A 14,708-nucleotide genomic window follows, 5' to 3' on the forward strand; every position below is an offset into this window, starting at 1 on the left:
TGCAATGTGGTGGCCACTGATCCCCTGGATACGGGCCAGCCACCAGCTTGCCATGAGCAGGAACTTCACTGGCAAACAGTCCAGTCCCTGGCACAAACTGAGGTGTTGCTGCTGTTTGCATCCTCATTTGCAGCATTTCTGTACTGAGGAATAATTATGTGTGTCCTACGCAGAAAAAAAATCTGTCGGAGTACTCTCTTTCACAATCTCCCATTTTTTAAAAAAAGTAAAAATTAAACCCAACCAAAACCCCCTTGCAAGGCTGCTTCCTATTGCTGGAAGCCAACAAAGAGCCTGTGGTTTACATCAAATTGATGGTAATGTAATTTGGAATGTTAATTCATTCTTGAGTAAGATTGAAAGGGGAGCTATCCCATGGGGTGGATGAGCAAGCAAAGGAGGGAGAGGCACTTGAGATTCCTGGCTTGCATTTATCCTCTCAAACATACTTGATACAAATATATGGTTTCCTGGACAGCTTCTCCAAAGGCCATCTGGTCCAGAGGGATTGGGCCCACTCTGAACTTTGCCAGATCCCTCCTTGGATGTTAAATATCAGTAATTGTGATTTATATGTGAAGCCTGACTAGCAGTGTGACTGTCCTGGCTCTCTGTAGGAATTCTGCCCTTGTGAGACCTGAGAGCCACACTGGGTCTGCCCTCAGAGCTGGGTTACAAACCAGCTGGGCGCGATCCCTGACTGGTCATTAGGGTGCACACAGCTTTCTCCCCTACAGAAACAGTCACATTATACATTCCCCCATGACAAGCTCCTGCAGACAGGCAGGACCAAGCTCTGCTGGCCCTGTGACCACGGGGAGCTGCCCAGCACACACCCTGAGCCAGCTGGAGGTGGGGAGGATGCTGGGCTGGTGCTGGAGAACAAGCCCTGGCCCTCAGCCCCATGGCAGCACTGTACTGCTGCTGCTCAGCTCTGCCCTTGGATCAGGGGAACACTTAGATGTTTCCAATTCAAGGCTCCCAGGCAACTGCCCAAAAATTATCAGGTTGATTTATTCCACACTTTGCTTCTTCATGTAATGATCTCACCCCACATCTCCACCAAACTGTATTTTGGTGCTGCTGTTTGTGTGAGAGTTCTGGTGCATCTGAGAGTCTCACCCTTCCACACCGGAGCAAACTCCATGGATATCCTGTGTGAGGATGGCTGGGGTGGAAACATAAACCTCAAGTTTCTGTAGAAACTTATTACAGCCTTTTTCCTACCTGTTGGGTTGTTATCTTCAGAGTCTGCTGCAGATTTCAGAAATTAGGCTGAGGTTTTGGTCGAGGAAGGTTTGTTATTGTCCAAATTGTCTTCAGGGAAAGAAATCTGTGTGTGAGCAGTGGAAAGGGAAGTTCATAGTTCATCATTGTTAGCACCTGTTCCAAGGAGAGCTGTCCTCAAAGGTGTGCTTTCCTTTAAACAATTTGTCATCCAAGAATCAAGAAAGGGTTTTGTTTTTAAAACCCTGTGGACAGATCTGTAAGCCAAGGGATACCTCAGGATAACCAAAGCAATGCCCCTCTGTGCATTATACTCTGAGCAGGATTTGAAGCTGAGGGATTGATAAGCCATCCTTCCTCACTGGCTCGTTTTGAAATGGAATTTCACTGTATGCTCACAAATGAAATGCTATTAAGAAAACAATGCAGTGGTTTCCAGTCAACAGATTTTCTTTTATTTGGGTGAAATTATGGATGAAAACTTGAAGGGAAGCAGTGACTTCAATTTATTGTTCCTCTTAAGGCAGTTAAATATTCCATTAACTGTAAGCTAAGGCATACTACAGGAGGTGAATGATGGAAGATTAATGACCTGGTTTAAAGGTACACATTGTCATTTTATTTCAGCAGCACGGTGTGAGAAGTCTCCAGTTGAACTACATCCATGTAGGGGAAAAAATACAAAGCTTACAAGGGAAAATGTTTTTCACTTTTGAACCAGATTAGAGCCTGGGCCACCCTGCATTTTTCAAAAGTGCTATTAAGTTTGTTGGTCCACTTAATATGTCTCTGAACTGGTATCCAGCCACATCACCCAAGGTCATCAATCCCCCCAGTACAGCAAGTGCACTTCAAATGGGTCTCAAGGATTTTATGTTGTAAGTTCTTTGGTTCAGTTTATCAGTGCAAGGGATCGTGGTAACCACAGATCCTCAATTCTGGTTCTTGATCACTCAGCGAAGTGAGTTGCTGTTGCTCTTTGCCATCATTTCTTATACCCACAACTACACGAGGTCCCTTCAGGTGGCCAAGGAAGGCAGAGGTGCTCTGCTCTCCAGGGTGTCCATGCAGGGAACAGATGAGTGGATTTGGGCTGCTCTGGGGGCAGGTGTGGAGCTCAGCTCATCCCACAGGCTCCTTCCCAAGGCAGTAGGGAATCAGGGCTCTCCCCCAGCATCAGACCTGCACAAAGGCTGAGGAACCGCTGCCAAGAGGTTTGTGCTTCTGAAATTCCAGGAAATTCAATCCCAACCCAAGTGTCCAAACCAGGAGAATGACAGTCTTGTTTAAATGGGTGATGGCAAAATGTGCAGCAGTGACTCTGCATGACAGAGCTGGGAAATAATCCTATGTGGTGTGACTTGTTGTCTAAGACGTAAATCACATTTTTGTAAACAAGCCTTCAGTTGCAGCAGTGTTATAGAAAGGGCTTTTTTCTCTTGCCTTCTCACTCATAAATCTCTGCAGTGTTTTGTATTTATAGGCTGTGAAAGTAGAAAGGAGGAGGGCTTTTTGAGGCATTTTCCTCCTGTTTGGCAAAGCTGGGTGGCATTTCAATAGCATGTTGTTATTCAGCACTTGGAGAACACAGCGAATGGAGGATAAACTTTTATTACTGTGTAGTACTGGGCTTAATTTACCAAAAAAAATTTGATTTTAAAAAACAAGCTTTAGGCTGTGAAACCATGATTTTCTGCTAAGTAAGGCTTCATAACACTTGTGAAATATGAAAGATAAGTCACAGTCTGCTGCCAGTAGGCTCTACAATACAAGCTTTATTTTAGGAGCAGTGTAGAGCATAATATTTACTTTAAGCCCTAAATTGAGCACAGAATCTGTAATAAAAATATTTTAAAATACTCCAGCAATAAACAAAGTAACAGAGGAAAAAGGAAAATAAAAGTCCAAGGTAGTGTATTGGTTTTTTGCCATCAAGGCAAACACACTGCCACAAACACTGTCAACAAATCAAGCATTTCAAACTATTCCTGGTTCCTTCTGTATTAATGTTAGAATAAGCCAAAGAAAGCCTTGTAGAGCTCAAGCTACAGCATCTGATGGTGCAGCTTTTCAGGAAGTACAAAGACACACATAAAAAAGCACAACAGATCTTTTTTTCGACTTATTTTTAACAAGAAATAGTGATTGCTGGAGGCTTTTGGGATATTTTTTTTTTCCAGCTCCTGAATAAGTGTCTCCTGCTGTGAGGTTGTCACTGCCTTGGTTTATCCCATGTGCAGAATATGTCTGTGAATAACTCAAATTAAAATAGTCTGACACACCTTCCATGGGATAACATGACAGAGCACATCTACTGTGTGGAATGAGGACATCTTTGGATTGGACTGGGAATTATGGAGGTAGACAGTATACACATGGTGCATGTAGGTTCTTCCCAGAAAATTCCCTAAAGAAACCAACATTGCATAAATCATAATAATATCACATTTAATGTGGATTTGGGCTGAGTAAGCTTTAACTTTTAGCGTTTGTAGGGGTGACTTTTCATAGGGATCATCTCCAAATGCCTCTTTGATCTGTAGCCCTCAGAGGTAAAGATGGTCATTATCAATCTCCAGATAAGTGAATGGGGACACAAAGTCATCAAAGGCCAAAGGTTCAAAGATATTTTGATCCTTTCAAATTCACATCAATGCCAAAAGTCATTTTAAAGGTGCCAAAGTCAGCGAAGACCAAAGACAGCTTGAAACCAATTTGACTTGGGTTGTGGCTCTTCTCTGGTGCTATTCCAAGATGTTAGGGATCCTAACTAAAAAAGTAAGGAAGTAACACAGTTGATTTTGTAGGGGCTTAACCTTAACAATGTGTGGTAGATGTGCTCTGATTACACCTTTCTTTAATTTTGCTCCTCGGCAGATCTGGGCAAAGGAAAACTTTGTTTCAGCCTCAGGCAGAAGTTAAGAACCGATGAATCATCAGCACTGGGCCATCTCCAGTCTTTGCCAAAATGTTTTGTTGAGTGTCTGCCACCCAAAGGTTCACTTAAAGTTGTACAAGTTACCATTTGTACAGCACGGTCGATCAGTTGGTGGGGAAAAACAATTCTCCAGGAAAACTGGGCAATGTCCCTGAAAATGCCTCCCCCAGTGAGGTTCCCCTGGCTCTTCCTTGTTTCTTTGTGATCTTGGGGGTTTTAAGGAGTGACTGCTGGAACAGTGCTGTTCCTGGAGACTGGCAGAGCTCACTCAGGGTTGGAGTTGGCCACTCTCCGTGTGCTCTTACTGCACAATTGTAGTGTTTGGATTGCTTTGGGCATTCCTTTCTGAAAATCAGGCCCGAGGGAACTCCTCAGGTGTGTGGGAGGACTCTGCCTTCCCCCAGCCCATCTCAAATCTGCCCACTTGGGTTGATCCACAGCGCCCATGGGGGCACTGGAAGACAAATGGAATAGGAATATTAAGAGGTAAGGTAACAAAGTAACCATAAAAAAAAGACACAAGAGAAATCTGTGTATTAAGGAACAAAAGAAAGCATGAAAAAGTGAATATTGCAGAGAATTACCAATTACCTTGAGTCTATTACTAGTTTTAGTTTGTTTTATTTTCTACACCTATTCAGTCATTTATATAAGCACCCTTTTTGTCTCATTCCAGGAAAAATACTTTTAATATTAACCTTTTAGCTAAATACTGATGATGAAAAATTCCCTGTAAACTAACCAGGCCAGTAAAGGGAATGAAAAATTTTGCTTACGGATATTTCCCACTAGAATGACTCTGACTATGAATATGCAAAAGAGATTTTCAGCAGATTTCTGTACAGATCTATGGAAACTGAAGATATGGAATGTCCCTCAGTGACAATAATGTCTCAAAGTACGTTTTCTCCCCTAAATTTATTTATTTGCTATTATCGATAAATCAATGGAAACTTTCATATTTTATCAGAATCATTTGAGTTTAAAGCTCCCAAGAGAAGCACAGAGAGAGACAGAGAGACAGTTTAAGTGTTTTTATCAATAAAATGGTTTGCTTTTTAACACTTTTAAAATATGGTATATATCTTCTGGTATATTTGTATTTTTGCTTGTGTAACACGTGAATTTTTACTTACTGATGAATCTTTACGGATTCATTCACTTTAACAAGCAGTGTATGAGAGTCATTTTATTCCCAAATACTGGAGCCAAGGTTTTGAAGCAGGATTCTGAGCAGGATTAATCCTCATTGAAATCAGTACAGAACTGCTGGGATTTAAATGTCTCCTTGAAATTTAAATATTTGACATTTCACATATTTACTGGACTGTTGCAAGGCTCATATACATTAAATAGCAGTGTTTGACTGGGAGGGATAAATTATATTTGTTTGATATTAAACCAAGGACAGGTAGAGAATGTATAACAGTTCAAGGACCAGAATGCATTAAGTACTTTGAATTTCCAGTTTTTGCCCAGCAAAGCCCAGGCACAGACCTGGAATCACAGCATCCCAGGAAGCAGATTTTCTCTCACTCCATTTTGAATGAGTTTCGAGGAAGGAGTTTGCCTTTGGGCTGTGTCTGTCAGAAAATTGCAAAAGATAAATGGCTTCACTATTATGCAGATTTTCTGCAAAATTTTACAGACCAGAGATCTGGGGGAAGATTCACGTGGTAACTGGACCTTGATGTTTCAAATTTTGTATGCAGAGGTGCCTCTGAGGAAAGGTTCATTTTTCACTCAGCAGTTCATTTGCATGGGTGGGTGCATGACTATGCACACATTTAACCATGTTTTTAACAGTTTTAATTGACTAAAACTTTGGGTGAGCGAGATCTCCAGGGTTCTGGGGCAGTTTCAGCACATTTTGAAAAAGATTCCATTTTCCTCTAGCTTTCAGCTCACAGTGAAATCTGAAATTACCCTGTTTCAGTGGATGAAGGGCTGAAAATTAAATAACAGAAGCATAAAAGGTGACATGAGGTGACACGAGATTGACTCTTTCTTTCTCCCTCTTGCTCTCTGTCACAATACAAGTCCCATATTAAAAGACCAAATCTCAAAGTTTTGGATATATTTAGCACTTCATTAAATTGTATTTAATTACTTGGTTCTAACTAAGTACAACCTCATTAGTTTCTAGTATTGTTCTAATAAGACAGCAGACACAGTGATATTAACTGGCCCTCTAAGAGACATCTTAGTAACATGAGTCTACCCAATGTCTACAATGCCATAGAACCTGGAAAAATAATGGGAAAAGTAATTTATAATCTCAGCTTGTAGATCCTGGAATCATTTACATCTGAGTAATACCACAGAGAAAAAAAAATTCTAATTGCATCCCTAAAATTTTGTGACACCAAAGTCTCCTATCATAAAATCAGTGGGGGTTGACAAAACTGTAGCTGAAGGGAGAATTCATAAAAAAACCCCAACATTTTTTGCCTGTGTAATGACTGATTTTTTTAATCAATGGGAAGATTCATGTGGATTTCAAAAGAAGGAGGGTTGAGCCCATAAATCACCCACTGTAAATTGCACACTGTATCTGGAAGAGCTTCAATAAGGAAAATGAAAAAAATCCCCTAAAAAGAAATGTTTGCTAATGAAAAATGTGAGATATAACAAGTCTTCAAGTTTAATCAACCCTTTAATTGAATGAATCATTTGGTTTCCTTTTATTACTTTACCTTCACACTCTCACCTCCTGCTTTTTCTCCGTCCTCCTAATCATATAACCAGCAAAAACTTTACATTTTAATAATCTTACCTTCAGACATCCTTTGTAATGTGTTGATGTAATTTGCCTGTAATAGAGAGAAACATTGGACTTGTTCAGACACGCAGGTTATTTTGAAATTCTTCTCGTACCGTGGCTCCTACAAAGTGTGTGATGTGCTGGTTATTCCTGAATTCAATAGATTGATTGGCTGGGGATTGATTAGTCATCAACCTGCATTTGGGAAGAGTTAAACACTTGAGCTAGTAGATAAAAATGTGCATTTTGGAGAGTTTAAGGAGCATAAGGGAATTGTTTCATTGACCCTGTGCTTTTCCGAGGGGTTTGATCTGGGGTTGTTTGGTTTTTTTTAAAAGACTGCAAGGTGGGCATGTGATCAGCACAGGAGACTGGAGTGTCATTACACCAAGGCCAGGCTGTCCAGCTCTGTCTGCTGTGTGATTCCAGGAACACTCTGCACCTGACATTGTCTCAGCTCATCCCTCCCAGTTAATCCATCTCTCTGAAGCAGAACTGGTGATGCACCACAGGAAACTGCTGCTGGGAACAGAAGTACCTTTGTGCTCCTGGGTTGTCATTTCGTGGGGCAGGATCTGAAACCCAGATCTTCCCTTTCTCAAGCCAATATCTTGTGCTGTAGCATCCTTGTAGCACTAGCTTTTGGTCTAATAATCTTACTCTCTGTGATGGGAAATGGGCATTTACCCCAGGCACGGTCTCACCCAGGGCCCCAGCAGCAAATGAACACCTTGCACCATGTTCCTGTCAGTCAGAGGGACTTTCCCATAGACAAATAGTTCACTATTACTCTTAAAATTCCTTTCACAGCCACCACAAGAGGATGATTTTGATGTTAGATCAGTCTAGGATGCCCTCTGACCTGTTTGTCTGGGAGAACACTCCCCAGCCAGTCTGTGCATTGAGGCCTTGCCAAGAGGTCACTCTGGCCATGCCCATCACCAGGCAGGAGCAGTTCTGGTGAAACCCAGGGATTTAAGGATTAGAAAGAACAGTCTGGTTAGAGCATCTAAATGTAACATCAAATGCTGGCAGGGCTTCTAGGTCTGCTTTTGTTATTCCAGTCCATAGCCATAAAATACCTTAGTTCAGAGGGGTTTGTATTTGCACACCAACCTGGCAGAAAATTCCCACTCCTGTATCCTGCAGGTGTCCTGCTGCCCAGCTTGCAAAATTAATTGCAAGTAAGTGGCACATTCTCAAACAAGCACTACTCATCCCTTCATTATCACAAATCTTTACTGTCACTTCCTAATCAACTCTTCATTCATAATTCCACTGCTTCTGTTTTGTTTACATTTGTAGAATGATTGATGTAAACACACTTTTCTGCTCAGCAGTTATTTTGCATAAAGATGAAAGCTGGAGCAAGCAGTTGGTAAGATAGTGAGTCTTGACAGAAAAGGAGCTCAGAAGACGAAATTCCCATGACTAGGATCTCAGAAGTAAATCTCCTTCATCCAAATTATGCTTTTTCCTACCCAGTTCCTTGGAACCAAATTTAACCCAAATTTTCAAGGGCCAGCATTATTAAAATTGTTCTGCTTTCTACATATAAAGGAAAATTTTTCCTTCTTAGTCTGTAAAAGAAAAACTAAAGGAGTCTCTACATAAGCAAGGTCCTGGTAGGAAAATTAACTGCCAGGACCTTAGCATAGCTCATTTTTTTCACTGTATCCATTTGTTGTCAAGCAGGCAAATTCCTATCGCTCCTTGTGTTAGCAAGCTCGTGGCAAGGAATTCTTTTATGTGTAATCCAAATAATGAACACAGACCCCTCTATCTGAACATCTTTTCTCCAGGCTGAGCCCTCCCAGCTCCCTCAGCCCTCCTCATATGATTTTCATGTTCACCTTACATATTTACCTTTTTCTTTGAGTCCAGATCCCATTACAGTTCTCTTTTAGCTTCCCTGTTCCTCATATTTGCACATTCACAAGGATCTAAAGCTTTCATTCCTAGCAGCCAAAAAAAAATCCTCCCCTGACTTCTGCTGGACTTGAGTACGAGCTCAGCACTGCCAAAATTCAAACTGCTCTATGTGAGCAAACCCACTGGAACAGTAACTCTTCCAGTCAAATTTCCCCAGTGAAAAATCCCTAATTTTAACTTGCAGATCCATGGAATGATACTAATGTTAACTTATGCAAATGTTGAGGCATTTGCTTGATGAGTGTTGAGACTTCATTCATTACTCTCTGTCAAATATGCTTAAGATCCATATGTGTCACCGTAATTAGAGTGTGTGTGGAGTGGTGGGGGATAGAGAAGGGTGAGTAAAGAGACTGTTACTGAACAGATCAAGAAACAGAGCTGTGTTTTGCTGCCATCACCTTTAATATACTCAGAAGCTCTGATATGGCCTAATCTGCTAAGGTAAATTGAAAAAAGTCATGATAGCAAAAATGAATAGGGAAGGGGAGCACCAGGAGGCAGAAGTATAATTAGAAGAGCTCCCTTTATCTAAAAATTTCATTAAAAACAAAGAAACACTCAAACACACAAAGATATATAGGACATAAGTTTTAATTAAAAGTGCAGCTGCTGCTTTGCAGTCTCAGCATTGAGCACACGTTTCTCTCTTCCAAACAGCTTTTTGGCTCTAAAGCTCCACATTTGAGAAACCCTCTGGGTCTGACGTTGCCACAGAAGTTCACAATGAAATAGGAACCTGATCAAAGCTCTGTGCCAGGGATCCAGGGCAGGGACTGCAGCTCCTCGAGCCTCAGTTCAGAGTGAAGGTTGAGCATCCTGCAGGATACCTGGAGTGACAGGACGAGGGGGAATGGCTTCAAACTGACAGAGAGTGGGGTTAGGTGGGATATTAGAGAGAAATTCTTCTCTGTGAAGGTGGGGAGGCCCTGGCACAGGTTGCCCAGAGAAGCTGTGGCTACCCCATCCCTGGAAGTGTCCAAGGTCAGGTTGGATGGGGCTTGGAGCAATCTGGGCTAGGGGAAGGTGTCCCTGCCCATGGCAGGGGGAGGAATTGGATGATCTTAAAGGTCCTTTCCAACCTAAAATACTCTGTGATCCTCACCTACACTGCAGGTCCTGGTGCTCTGCCACACCCAGGACAATACTGAGCCAACATCTGGAACCACAGCAGTTCCAACACTGGGAATTTTGATCCTGGAGCTGGAGTGGGTTTTTGAGGTTTTTTTCCTCTTGGGACATAAAAGTCCTGAATATTAAGCTAATACAAACCCATACAGCACTATAAACTCACTAAATCAATATCTAACAAAAACGGAGTGGTTCTCCTAAACTGACTGGTTTTGAATGGATTTATTTGAGCTAAATCCCTCCGGAATGAGCAGGTTGTAGCATTTCACTGGAGAAGTAAAAGTGTTTTCAACAGATTTGTGAAGGTGGGTCTAGGATTATAGAGGCATATGGGGACTGTCTCCCAAATAAGTCTTGAAGTAAGAATTAGGAATTACTTAGAAGTGGAAACTCCAGAAGTAGCTAACACTTTGGCCCTGGGAAAACCCACCAAGAATCCTGACCTAGCTCTGTGGGCATCCTGCTCTGCTAGAGTAAAAGTATTTGCAAGCATTTCTCATTTTAGACAAAAGTTCCTGCTGTAAACAAAGCTTGGTTTCTCCTCACTCTGCCTTCCAGATTTTCCCCACAAGGCAAAATTTTTTTTATTTCCCTTATATGCAGAATGAGATGTTCACAAAAACGTGTGACAACTGGTCATTGACTCTTGAAAGAATCATCTTCTCCTCTCAAAGGTCATGTGTATCAGGACAAAAGTCAGTAAACTTAAGGACTGAATGGTAATTTACTTTTGCACATTGAGGAGTTATGTTTCAGGAATCAGGTTCTTTAAAAAGCTTTGCACACTGACACCCTCAGCTAAGATGGCAAATGTATCTCCAGGATTCACTCTGTCTTTGGACCAAAACAAGCCCCCTCACAGCACTTAGATCTCCAGAGAGGGAGCAGGATGAGGCCTCATGCTGCTCTTTGCCACAGGAATGGCACTTACCCACAGGTATTTCACAGTTACTCTCACCAGACAAACCTCAGGAACTTTACTGGAGCAGCTGCAAAATTGTAGGAAGCCAAGTCGGAGTGAGATAAATTTTATCTCTTCGGTTACTTTTGCACTTTAAATTGGTCTCTTGTCTTATCCCAGATCATTTGATTAATGCACAGGCAGAGCTCTGGAAGATATTGGTGCATTACTTGGAACTTGCTTAGAGATGGATCAGAGGAATTTTGAGATCCTTTCAGATTCTTATTTTCTATTACTTTATTTTAATGCTATTTACTTATTTTCCTCTATCCAGTTTTTGCAGAACAGACCTGTCATGAGTGTCCTCCATAAATCCTCACATCTGGTTTCTTACATAAATTCGAGCCAAAGAATTGTGAAGAAAAATATTAAAGTAATTTACATTTCTGCCAAGGATCCCAACCTGCCTTCTTCATAAACACCACAAACATGTCAAGGAAAACTCCAGAATCAAGGCAGTGTGTTAAAAAACATATTGCCAACATGTAGACAATGTTGATGGGATAAAAATGAATCATCTCTCCCTGTTATACCTTACCTAGCAGAATTTTCCAGTGAGAGCCAAGGTTAGTGTTCACCAGTGCTGCATTAAAGTCTGTCTCCTTGGCACTGAGACAGGGAGAGAGGCTGTGAAAAGCAGAAAAGAAGCTCAGTAAAATCCAGGAGTCTCCTCCCCACGGTCACCTCTGCGGCCCCAGAAGTTGCCATGACTTTCACTCGATGAGCCCCTTGTCAGGATGCAGTTCCAGGGCTGTGATACCATCCCAGGGACTCCCAGGGTTCATGGCTGGGGGCAACTGTGGGTACCCAGTAAAAGAAAACCTTCCAAAGGAATTATTTGTGACTATTGGCACCTGCACGACCTTGACAGAAAAGGGTGTTTCACTGGGATTAAGGAAAGATTAATGTTCCCATTCCCATATTCTGATCACTCTTTTACCCTTATTTACCCTCCTGTTTGAAGCAGTGAGCACTTTTGTACACCTAAGGCAGTTTTTGTGCTCATCTGAGCCAAGAGAACACTGCTCCTGCTGCTGTTTTGGCACCTCGGAGGCCCACCTGTGTCTCCATTTCAGGAACCAGTCCATGGAATTTGCACAGTCTTATTGACACCCCTGGAGTGACAGACCAGGTTTTATTTGGGCTTATATTTCCTCCACACTGAGGGTGTCAGGCTGGGAGGTGACCCTTCAGGGATGCAATATCCAGAGGATTTTGTGTTAGCATCAGAGATAGCAGCTCAGCTTCAGAGATAGCAGCTTTTTCCCTTTTCTTCTCTCTATTACTTAGTGCACAGTGAATTATATGAAGTTCCTCAAATCACGACTTAATATAACCCTCAGTTAGGTTTGTGTCTTCACATCTTGGCCAGTAAACCTAATTTAATCTAATTTATCTGTTCTGGTTGCTCTGAGGAGCTTCAAAAATGAATGTTGGCAAACCCAGTCACAGAAGGGAAGTAATAAAAGTTAATTTTGTTGTTAACAAATATCACTGTTGGAGAACAAGGATTTATGGAGGTCATTGGGGAATCTGATATATACTATTTCATTTCTTGGGCAGTTTGATAGGGATCTTGCTGCTTTACAGTTGCTGGCTGAGCTTCATAGCAGTCACTTATTAAACTGCAAGTACAGACATAGAATGTTTTTGAAAACAAGATGGATATTTTTAACTGAAACTAGTGAGGGTGCAGGGACTGAGCTCCTCTGGTTGAACAAACCCTCCTGTGTTTCGGGTGCTTGCCAGGTAACCCTGACTGAGTTTGGAGCACACACTGGGGGCAGGAGAATTTTAATTTGGATCCGAAGCCAGTGCATGGTTTTTGAGAGGTCTCGTTAGAAAGCTGAGCAACACAAGTGATAAAAAATTCACCTGAGCATCTCAGCAAGCATGGGGACCAAGGGAAGAGCTGCTGTCCAGGCTGGACATGGGGTAGGGGCTGCAGCAGGTAAGTGATGCTTTGGGGTGTGCAGAGAGGGCTGTTACAGGTGGCATTGAAGTCCTCTCAGTGTCAGAGGTGATGGCAAGGAAAAACACACCAGTGCTGTGGGTGCTGTACAAATCATCATTTCACTGAGAAGCTTCAAAGGCCCTTGAGTGCAGTTTTTGAGTCTTCATGTGTCACACTGACCCCCAACTCTGACTTCCAGCTCCAGTCACTCCCCAGTCGTGACTCAAACTGATCAATGGCATTTAGGAGATCAGTGAAAAAACTCCCATTTTCTTGCTGAGTTTTTTTAATTGAGATACTGCCATAAAAGTTAAAGAAGCATGAATTTGGGCTTCAGGAAAACTCACAGTCAGCTCATTACACCTCCCAAAACATGGGTGGCACGTTGGGTGTTGCTACATTGAACTGCAGGAGCTGCTTGCAGTGGGCTTTGCTCCTAAATTTCCAACCACATGAGTTTGTGGTTTAAGTTCCATCTCTGCAAATTACAAATGAGGTTCCTACCAAACTGTGAATCATTGCTTTTATTGGTACAGTTCTCACATCTGAGGTATTTTTCTTTCTAGGTGAGTGCTGTATAATTAGATAATCTGTATGGCAGCTGAGTTATGGTACCTGAAAGTGTTTGCAATATCTGGATGAACAAGGTAATGACTTCCATGAAAAATGAAAGATCATCAGTCAGATATTGCAGGAGTCAGAGTCTTCACAATTAATGCTAATCAATAACAAATAAATAGACATAGACAAGTAAATGGTTTTCCAACGAGTTTGGATTGTTGATCGTGGAACTTCGCTTACTAATCATGAACTGCAGCTGACTCACAAGTTTATTTTATACCTTCATGTTGTAGGAATATCAGCCTTCAGAAGTTTTGAAAATATTGTCTTCTAGTGTAAATGGTGCTTATTTGTCATCTAGTTAGTTCTTCTTTCTCCTCGGTTTGAATTTAGCAGTAATGGCCACAAACAGCTTCTGAAATCCCTGTGGCTCTGCCCAAAGTGACAGGTCCCTTTTCACTGAGTTTAATGAGAACTTCAAAACCAGGCAGACTCCAAACTTACCTCAAACAAGAACTCAAAATGTTTAATCTGGGCTATTCAGCCCTTTCCTAGGGAGATGTTTCTGAAGTGTGTGCCTGGGGTAGGTTCCCAAGGTTATCTGGCATCACTTTTCCCACATTCTCACTCAGTCACAACCCAAAACTTCAGGCAAAAACTCCTGAGAATGGTCTGCAAACATTTGAACAGACATTTGAAATGTTCAGTTACAGGTGTATGATTTTCCTTCTCTTTAAGAACAGGATCTAAGTCCCAGATCTATGCTTTAAACCTGAAAAAATTGCCTTCAGGAAGTCTCTCCCCATCCTGTTGTTGTTATTTTTATAAACCAAGATGTAATAAACACTCTTCAGTTTATTGCATCTAACTTTTGTCCAGTAAAATGTTGTCCATCTGCTTTGTCTTGTAATCTACACACTGCATGTTTTCCTGCCTATCCAAACGGGTTAATCACAGAGAGAGCCCTGTCAGTTCATTTCTGGGTGATTATCACTATATCTTTCTTCTATATTCTTTTTTTCTTTTAAAGAAAGTATTACTTGAATGATGGGAAAAGTGGCGATACATTTAATTGTGTGAAAGTGAAGCTGAAATCAGAGCCTGATACCTTTGTTCAGAAGAATGTGTTAATGACTCTGCACTCATGCTAATGTAAATTAGATTATTCTGAAATAGAAGCATGTGCTTCTAACAGTTGGCATATTATGTCAATGTATGAACAGCTATGTTTATCTCCTTG

Source organism: Chiroxiphia lanceolata, chromosome 17 (genome assembly GCF_009829145.1).
Source record: "Chiroxiphia lanceolata isolate bChiLan1 chromosome 17, bChiLan1.pri, whole genome shotgun sequence".
Taxonomy (NCBI): Eukaryota; Metazoa; Chordata; class Aves; order Passeriformes; family Pipridae; genus Chiroxiphia; species Chiroxiphia lanceolata.